The sequence below is a fragment of the Eleutherodactylus coqui genome, chromosome 6, assembly GCF_035609145.1.
Source record: "Eleutherodactylus coqui strain aEleCoq1 chromosome 6, aEleCoq1.hap1, whole genome shotgun sequence".
Lineage (NCBI taxonomy): Eukaryota > Metazoa > Chordata > Amphibia > Anura > Eleutherodactylidae > Eleutherodactylus > Eleutherodactylus coqui.
The window spans coordinates 31,979,956-31,990,084 of NC_089842.1; the positions used below are offsets into that span (position 1 = coordinate 31,979,956).

Consider the following 10,129-nt stretch of genomic DNA (forward strand, 5'->3'; position numbering starts at 1 on the left):
TATTGAGAGAGGGGAGTGGGAAAGAGAAGTGGCATGGAAAGAGAGGGAGTAAGAGAGGAGTGGAGAGTGATAGAGAAGCAGCATAGAGAGAGATGGAGGGGGGAGAGGGAGAGAGAAGTATCATGGAGAGAAGCGGCATGGAGAGAGAAAGAGAGAGAAGTAGCATGAAGAGAGAGAGGGTGAGCAGGGGAGAGGGGGGAAAAGGGAGAGAAAAGAAGCATGGAGAGGGTGAGAGGTTGAGAGAAGGAGAAAGAGAGGAGGGAGAGGGAGAAGAGAGAGAGAAGTGGCATGGAGAGAGAGGGAGAGGGGGGCAGAGAAAGACACTGGGAGAGAGAAGCAGCATGGAGAAAGAGAGAGATGAAGGGGTAAAGACATGGAGAGAGGGGGAGAGGGAGAGAGAAAATACATGGAGAGAGAGAAGCTGCATGGAGAGGGGGGAAGGGAGAGAGAAGCAGCATTGAGCGGGGGGTGGGAGAGGGAGAAAAGTTGCATGGGGAGGGGCTAAGTGAAGAAGTAGCTACAGATAAGGAACAGTTGAAGTGGAGAGTCAGCATTGAAGGAGAGGAAGAGTTGAAATGAAGGGTCAGTGCTGAAGGAGAAAAAACAGTTGAAGCAGAGGTTCAGAGAGAGAGACTGAGAGGGAGGAGTGGGAGAGAGAAGCGGCATGGAGAGGGCAAGAGGGAGAGAGAAGCGGCATGGAGAGGGCAAGAGGGAGAGAGAAGCAGCATGGAGAGGGTAAGTGGGAGAGAGAAACAGCATGGAAAAAGAAGGAGAAAGAGAGGAGAGGAAAGAGAGAGAGAAGCAGAATAGAGAGCGAGGGAGAAAGAGAGGAGGGGAGTAGTAGTATACGTTCATACCTTATGTCAAGCCGCCCACTTTTGGAAAGTGACAGGTGCCACGCCCCTTTCCCTGGACCTTTGACCCTCCACCCCTTCGTCACAGCAGCTGGCCGTCTGTGACGTGTATCAGGGGCCCCCACCCGTATTCTAAGCCTGTGACGCATCACGAGACACACTTTAGAATACAGTGTGTGTCATGATAATCATGGGCTTTTTTATATGTATAGTTTTGGCTTGGTTGTTATTTACCAACCAGCTCGACTTATGAGTATAATGGGTTAATATATAGAATGCATTTCAAGCCACTAACAGATTTTTTCAGCACCGCAACCCGTCAGCCTAGACATCTGTTATCTACCATGCAAATCATCCCCTATGAATGGGTTATTATATGTACCATTCATGTAATCCGCAACGAATGGGTTATTAAGTTTATAGGATGAGCTAACCTTTATAGCAGGTTAACCTGCTGTTATATATCAATCATGTAAATAAAGAAGTTAATATATTGAAAGAAAAACAGACTAATGTATAGTTTTATAAAAGCTTTATTGAGAGCGCCGAATATATAAACGTTGCGCTGTAAGAAAGAAAAAAATACAGAATATAGTTATTACATAAAGGAATGCATAAGAATGATTACATAGATGTGTATAACACTGTATAATGTTAAAAGAAATATAGTTACATTTTTACAATCTTTTACAAAGCTAGCCACGACATGGGGAGCATCGTTGTCAGTCATTTCTTAGGCAGAAGGCTCCCCTGGGTTATTCCGTGTGGAGATGGGGAGAAAGTCAGGATTTTGTTTTTGGGGGTACCAGTCGCAAAGCCGGGAGCTGAGCCTGTTTTCAAATCCTGGAGAATTTCTCTAGTACTGTGGCTGCCAATGACCGTAGAAGGCATATTAACTTCGGCCAACGCTCGCATAAAAATGTCCCAGCCCAGAGGGTGATTTTTCTTGGTAGCGCTATGGCTCTGCGTAGCATGGCGGATCAAGTCCAAAATGTTTGACCCAGTAACCGGATCACCTTTATAAACAAACTCGTCGCGCTAATTCCACGATGTAATATCACCATTCTGCGACAGTCTGTTTAGCAAAAGCTCAGCATTTTTTTTGAACCGTGGATTGACATGGCTCACAATTTCATGAACAGTATTTCTATTATCAGGAGACGTATTTGACACTTGCTGATGATCAGTGCCACCCGAGGTTACGAGGTTTAAAGTTGTTAGCTCTTTAGCGTCCTGTTTAGCGTGTACCAAGTATCTTTGTAAAACATCTGTGTATTTTTTAATTTTCACATCATCAGGAATGTCACTACGTTGTAAAATCGAGCTAATTTCATCATCAAGGCGATGGATAGTCGTCTGTCTTATGCTCGGAGTCATTGTAGCGGATTGTCTTATCTTGTTAAGTTCGTGTTTAGGGACCAAGTACATTTTCTCTGCATGCTCCATTATCGATTGGCAAGCAGACTCGTAATTATTGGGATTGCAAAACCCAAGAGCGATCCTATAAAACCGCCGGCCTGATTCACTATACGCTTCTTTTTCTTAATGGCCAGTGTTTTATCACCCAGGCGCCTTATAGCACTTCGCCATTTTTTTAGTATCTTTTTCTGACGCGGTTTCAGAGGTATCCGACCTTTTAAAATATTTAATGCAATCTCAGCTATGGCTGTAATCAGATCGCTGCTCGCGTTGCGTAAAATAGATTTTCTTACGGCCGGTTTCGCTTTCACTAGGCTTTTTAAGAGAGCCCAATCACGACGTATTCTCTCAGACATCCTGTCGGCACAATGTGCACAGAATAAAATAAGTCGCGAAAAAGACAAACTCACTTTTTAGAAGCATTTTTCTTGGGGATGTACACAGCTGGTAAAGCAGGAGGAAACAAACCCGTTCTCAAACGGTGCTCCTCGGGTGTGTTAGCTCTTAAGTCAACTAGCAGATATCCGTAAGGAGCACTCGTGGCATCCTCAAAAGCTTCTAAGAAGAAGCGCGTCTGACCCGGATACATCTGTCTAGCCAGCGTGACAATTTGAAGCCGATCATGACGATTTTTAAACAGTACAATATAATTACTGTTCAGGCTGATAGTGCGGCTTTTTTTACCTTGACAAAATATGTTCTGTACAAGGTACAAAATGCTCAGATTTCTGTGATGTACATACTTGGTAAACGCTTTCTCTATTTCGTTGTTCTCGTTGGCACTCTCCATGAGATCATCAACAACGGTCAAATTTACCTTATCAGGCGGGAATAAGTCATCATCTATAAAAGTCTGAGGTAGTCCTTCTATAAATCTAATGTTGGAAAAAGAGGCGGAAAGTTCATCATAAAGCGGTTGCCAACACGAATGAAAAAACACAATGTTAGTGGGGATATGAGATATATGCGTTGCAGAGTTAAGTAACAATTGCTTAACAAAGTAACTTTTCCCAGAGTTAGACGGACCTGCTAAAATACAAGAGAAGGGGTGTTGCAATCGTGTGTCCATCATACAACCGTTAACACTGTGATGTTATAGTGTGAATTCGTCTAATAGTCGTCTCCTCACACGATCTTGCGGATTGCGTGGCGTTAATGCTGCGGCGATCTGGTAGTACGTATTCCTTATAGGACCTAGTTAGGAGAAGAAGCAGTTATCGCCGACATATAATTACGCCAACACGCCACAAAATCAAACAATATTACGGGTTTGCATGTCTGGGTGTATTTGCTTACTTTATGATCTAATAACCGTAAGGGAGAGTGGTAAAATCATCTAGTAGATACCTCTTTGTATAAACACACCTCTGTGTTTTTTGTAGCGGCCTTGTTTCGATATCCCAATACTTTTTATCTCTCACGAAGCCTGGCTGCTCTACGGTAATGGTCTTTTGTGTTTCAGGGTCGCTGTTACGTTGATAATCCAGAACCAGATCTTTCAGACTGTCAAAATTTACGACCTGAGTGGCTGACGTATTTAAAGTTATACCTTTAACTTTTAACACTGTTTTGCCAGTGTTCAACTTGTACCCGTAGGTTTTGGGACCAGCAGATACAAACTCTGTTATGTGTGTATCATCGGGGATCTCGCTGGTCAATTCCCCCAGATAATCGCCTAACGGTGGGTTCCAATCGCCTTCACGGTGTACAAACATGACAGAGTCTGTGTCATGATAAAGGCATCGTTCCTGCAGTCTATCCAGAAGAGAGTAGAGCTCTAGGCGTGCGTAGGCTGTTGTAAAACAAGCTATAAAGATGTTTGTGTTTTTGTTGACTGTGTGGTGCTCTTTGGCGTATTTCCACGTGACATTGGCTGTTTCGTCATCAATGAAATTTAGACCTGAAATTTCGTACTGTGGTAGAAACACATACTCAAAGAGTTCATCAGGGTCAGTCACGATGTTGGTACACGGAAGGTTTGATTTCTGCGCAAACTTTACCCACAAGGAGTTTAAGAAAAGCTTGGAGATTTGGCGTTTAGCAGGGTTTACGCCTATTTTCTCCTTACGCAATTGAACACCTTCTTTTTAAAGATAGGAGTCAATATACTCATTTTTCTTATCATCGTCCGTGCACCAACTAGGGAAACCTGAAGCCTCCTGCTTATCCCTAAGATGCAACTCGATGTAAGACGCGAATAGATTATCCGATGTTTCTGGAAAGTGCCAGATTTCGTAGGTGTGTGCTATCCTGTAACCTTTCTCTACAGCCATCTCGAGTTCTATCGTACACCATGTGCCAACCATAGACCTCTCTTCATCGGTATGACTACAGGGATCGCTCAGTGAATTTAAAGCGCAAGTGTAACACAGCGGAAACATCAACTTATGATTCATTTTCACCGGTAGCACCGGGAAAAATAAATCGCGAGGCGGGTACACTTTAACTTTTGCGATACCAAAGTAATTTTTGATGTAAGTAAAATGTTCATAAATAATCGTCGGGTGACCTATAGGGTAAGTCTTTGTTTTGTTGACGAAAGGATATAGACTAGTGAAATCATAATAATTTATCGTCTCGCCATCGGCCAGCCTGTGATATAGCTTTATCGCGTTAGTTCGACCGCCGTAAAGAGCGTCACGCGGCTCTAGCGGTACTGGGAACTGCATTTTAAGAAGAAAAGCCTGAAGGTCTGAATTGGTCTCAACCATTTCACGCCATTCATGCTCCCATAAGACGCGTAAAGTGTACCCCTGCTGTTGTAAATAGCGCATTTTAGCTAAAGATGCCTGGTATAGTTGACTGTACGTCGTTTTTGTGACGTTATTTTGCGCGTTTGCGTTAAAACAGACGCCACACCCGTGAAAAAAACAGCTATTAAACTCGAAAGCCATATGGCACCCGTCAACATACGCGTAACCGTCTAAATAATAGTTGCCGACCTTTTTTTCGCCGCCTCTCAGCGCGTGCTGTATGACTATGTTTTCACTGTGAGACACGTACATCAACCACTGAATAGCTGGCGTTGAGTACCTTTTTTTGGCCTTATGATAATTATCAGAGGGCACAACAGCTATAGTGTCTTTAGGTAAGAACTTAAACCTGTATATAGCCATACAGACAGACGCGAGAGTGATGTGCTGGAACGGGTCAACGCAATAAGTCACAGTAACGTTTTTCCTTTTTTCTGTACAATACCTTCTAACCTTTTTCTTGGCCATGTCCATTACCCGGTCTCTATAACGCTCACAGGATTTCCGCAATACTTCAACATCCTGCTTACAATACGCCTTCAATTCTGCATTAAAATCAAAAGTACAATCCTTTTGCGATTCACACCACTCCATGAACTCTTTTCGGTCGTCAGGCATCATGTACTCTGGGCCGTAATATTTAGCATCAGGTATGGGGCCGACATAATTCTGGTTTTCTTTAGTATTGAAAAAGTGAGGGAAATGTCCCTTGCCCCCTGAAAAACCCATAGCCTGAGGCAGCTTGCTAAGCTTCATGGGAATGAAGTTAAGCGAGTCTATGAACCTCAAGTTCATCGAAGGTACCGTCACACACAGAAGGCGGCCGCCTTGAGAGATCATATCTATTTGAATCTTCTCAATTATCAATTGTTTGACTATGAAATATGAATCATATCGCCCCGCATTGTGGGCAATAAATGTGCAATCTTCAAAAGCGCCGCTGAGAAAAAACTGAACAAAATCGCGCGTGCAAAACTCGCCCTCAAACTCCCAAGACACTGACCCGTGCAGCGGTGTGGCAAAAATAAAATTTGGAATGTGTTTACCTGTATCCTGTTGGCACTCAAAGTCGTAGATAATATACGTTGACGCATCTTCATCTGGTCCCCCTTGGTAAGGCTGCATGTAACACTCATGTTTGTCAAATTTCACCACGTTGGCTTTACAGATGTTACAGCGGAGCCCCTTGCATTCGTGAGGCTCGGAGCCTTTAACCACATAGCGGTAACAACTATCACAAAAGATTTTAGTCTTGCAAAACGCTTTATTCGCCGCAGCAAGGACCCTGTGTCGGACGAAACAATCGGATGAGCGACAAAACACGCTACAACTGGAACAACGGTATATCGATCCCGCGGTCTCGACACACGATTCTGATTGACAAGCCTTGCAAAAATACTGACACGAGTGATTATTTTTGTGGTGGAAAACAGAACTACAATGATCACAAAAGTAATTTGCACCGATAAAGGCTTTTATATTCGTAATCCCGTAATAATGATCATCATGGTGAAGAATGTATACAACATTCCCACCAGATGTTTTGCCGGTGTGAAAATAACGCCAATCACCGCGATTGTGGTATAAAACCCTTATGGTTATGCCCAGGTGTTTCTCGAATGCCTCGATATCGCTAAAACTCACTAACTGATTGTCGGGAATGTCCAATTCGCGATGTAATTCTCTAGCACGCACCAATAAAACACTATCATCGGGAGATCCGGACTCTAACAGTGCGAATAGGCTGGCAGCTAAGCACAGGTTAGAGTCGTAATTGTTAAAATCAAACAGCCAGCGTTTTTTCTGCTTGATGATCTGTGTGTAAAGTATTGATTTTAAACGTCTGCGATGTCTTCCACCGCCGCGCCTATTCCGCACTATTAGCACTCTGAGAGTCAGAAATTCACCAGCTAAACACTCCGCATTACTCTGTAATGCATTGGCCACAGCATTTAAGAAACTCTCAGCGTTAAAATCATCCCGAGCCTGTTTTAGGGAATAAATAGGATCCAACCATCGACCGCCATCGATCCTCAGCTGTATAAAATCACTGGGTTGTATATCTCGTCTGATTCTGTCGAGCAAAGACTGAATGACAACGTGAACAGCATTAATCGCACCAATAAAAGATTGTATCCTATGCAGATTTGCAAAGCTGAAATGATCAATGTGCTCCACGGCATTGAAGTGACCAACTTCACGCCGTATATGGAATAAATGCTGTAAAAACACAGAAGCGTCAGCAGGTTGCTCAACACGATCAAACGGTATACGCTCTTGTTCCTGCGGGGGCGTCAGTGGTAAGGGTTCATTATTTACAGTTGGATTGGGCATGTCTGGAATCTGCGCGGTATGTGGAGCTGAATCAGATCTATCTGGGGGTGCGTCAGGGTTTTGTAGGGAAACTCTGGTTTGTCTCTTTCTGCGTCTTCTGACGGATTCCCTTCTTGCGGCCGTACACAACATTTTTATGGCTTTTTTAACAGACTTTGCTCTACGCCAAACACAACCTCTGTTAGAACACTGTTTCTTCAGACCTGCCCCGACCATAGATAGTCATAAGGTGGGGGGCTGGTGGGGCTCCGTAATAGCGAGCGCCTTGGAAATCTTTCGCAACTTTACGACTAGTTTTAAAAGTTCATCGTTACTAAGGGGCTCTACAGGTGCGTGCTCTAGCTCTGATTGCCTCGTCCTCACTTGGGAAACTATAGTGAGACATTCTGATGCTTTAGCGGCCCATTCTGATGCCTTAGCGCTACATTCTGACGCCTTAGCGATAACGCCGTCACATAGAAGCTGTATCGTATTTTTCATCTGTATCTGTCGCGTCACAAAGTGATGGTAAACAGGATCGTTAAGGTTTCTCAGTGTTGGCGATCTTTTTGAAACTTGATACTCGTCAGATGATTTTCTCTTTCTGTGAGATGAAGTGGGGCGTGGTGGGGTAACTAGCGACTGCTGAGTATCAACACATGTTACTGCGTTAATACTAGCACTGACTAGTTGGTGTTGTGTATCAGTTTGTGTTGCATTATGACAAACCCGAATATCGTTTGACATTACGGCATGCGGCTTACCGTTAGCGGCACCAGTGTTGGTGTCCCCCAGCGTTTCGGACTCTTCCAAAACAGGGGATAGCGGTGTTTTTCTCACACAATGTCTCTCACGCTTCAATAAGTTGCGGCGATGTTTGACAGCAGTTGGTGTGGCGACGCGGTTGATGGTTATGTGTGGTTCTAGCGGCATCGGGTATCTCACGGATTCGCTGTGTGTCTGTAACACAGGGCTAAATGCATCCGGCGATACACTCGCATTTTCCACAGGGTTTAGCGTCAGGTTTGCCATCTCTAATGTTGAGTTTTCCCCAGCGATGACACAAGTATTCTCTGGAAGGAAGAAAAGAAAAAAACACAATAAAAAAATGTGTAACGCTGTTGATGAATTACGCGGGATTTACGCATGTAACAGCCGTACTATAATTGAACATTCGCTCAAATTGTTGCAAGCATCTTACCGATGACGCTTTGACCGGAGTCCCTCGACTGGCTCCCATGCGCAACCGATATAGGTGATAGCACCACCATTCTCACGCATCCATTTTGCTGTCTTAGTGGACTCCATGGGTGATTGTCGTGTCCCAGCGCCTGCGCTGGTCTTTCGTGATTTATGGTTTCATTTACATCTGTAGCATCTGTATTGAGACAACGCTTGTTTAGCATAACACATAACAACAATTGCGTAAACAAAACAACGCATACGGTGTGATAAAACCTACCGTTGGCAGACTGTGAGAAACAATCGAATAGCGCTGCGTCAAAAGTTTCGCTGGTGTCATCCCAGTTCTCTACTTTATACAGCAAATGATAAAAACGGATAAAATTTACGTATTTTAAAAATGGAAGCCTTAGCGGATAGCTATACGAAATCAAGTGTGTAAACGCCGCATACCTACCGATTTGGGTGGTAGTAAATCCAAGGGGGGAATGATTGACACCCAGACTTTCCATCTGAAAATGCATAGAGAATTACTGCAGCAAAAAAATAAATAAATAAATAAATAAATAAATAAAATAAAAACTGATTTCTAGCACCGCTGCTGTTCGTTAGAAGATTCGTCATTTAAAAATATTGGCCATGCATCTTTACTGATAGACTAATGTGTCGTAGAAATATTACTGATCCGTATATTAAATACACACATATAATATATTAATTTGATACAGTAATATTATTACGTTATTAATAAGCATTATAATGATTAAAACTATAGCAAAAGACTAGTATATTGCACACATAGTAAGGTTACCAAAATTATAAATATATATATATATATATATATATATATATATATATATATATATATATATATATATATATATAATGTTTAATACAACAATATTAATAAACTGCTATAATTAAAAATAAAACACATCTAATGTAACGCGATAGTGCATCATAAAACAATTAATGGGTACGGACATTAAAAATATACGGTAATAATAAGCATTCTAAGTGTTAAAAACATAGTGACATATTATTAAAATGCGTACACAGTAAGACTAATATTACGCTATATGCATAATTAAAGACAGTATGTATTCAAAATATATGTAATTAACTATACTAATTAAACATAGATCTATCGTAATGCACTAATTTATGTATGCAATTATTAAACGTACGTATATCAAATACATGAATATTAATAATTACGTTAATACGTCAATATAATACGATAATAAAACAATGTTTTCAATATTACGCTATATGCATAATTAAAGTCAGGCTGTATTAAAAAATATATGTAATCAGCTATACTAATTAAACATAGATCTATTGTAATGCACTAATTTATGCATGCATTTTATTAACCGTACGTATATCAAATACGTGAATATTAATAATTATGCTAATACGTTAATATAATACGGTAATAAAAACAATGTTTATCCTTATACACTAATGCAAAATTAAAAAGATAAAAACAATGTATTACCTTTTATTCCAATGATGCTTTGTGAAGGGCTGGAGGCGATGAACCCGAGTTCAGTAGATGGACACAGATGTTTTCTGGCTCTGTAAAGAAGACGGGCTGACTGGCTC

General features: G+C 41.8%; 1 long non-coding RNA gene across 1 annotated transcript; it reads right to left on the minus strand.

Moving 5' to 3' along the window:
- Positions 1 to 8,807: 8,807 nt before the first annotated feature.
- LOC136572036 (uncharacterized) lies at positions 8,808 to 10,129 on the minus strand. Its single transcript, XR_010785744.1, has 3 exons — positions 10,023 to 10,129; positions 8,979 to 9,033; positions 8,808 to 8,873 (listed from the first exon to the last, which is right to left on the minus strand). It is a non-coding gene; the product is annotated as an uncharacterized lncRNA (long non-coding RNA).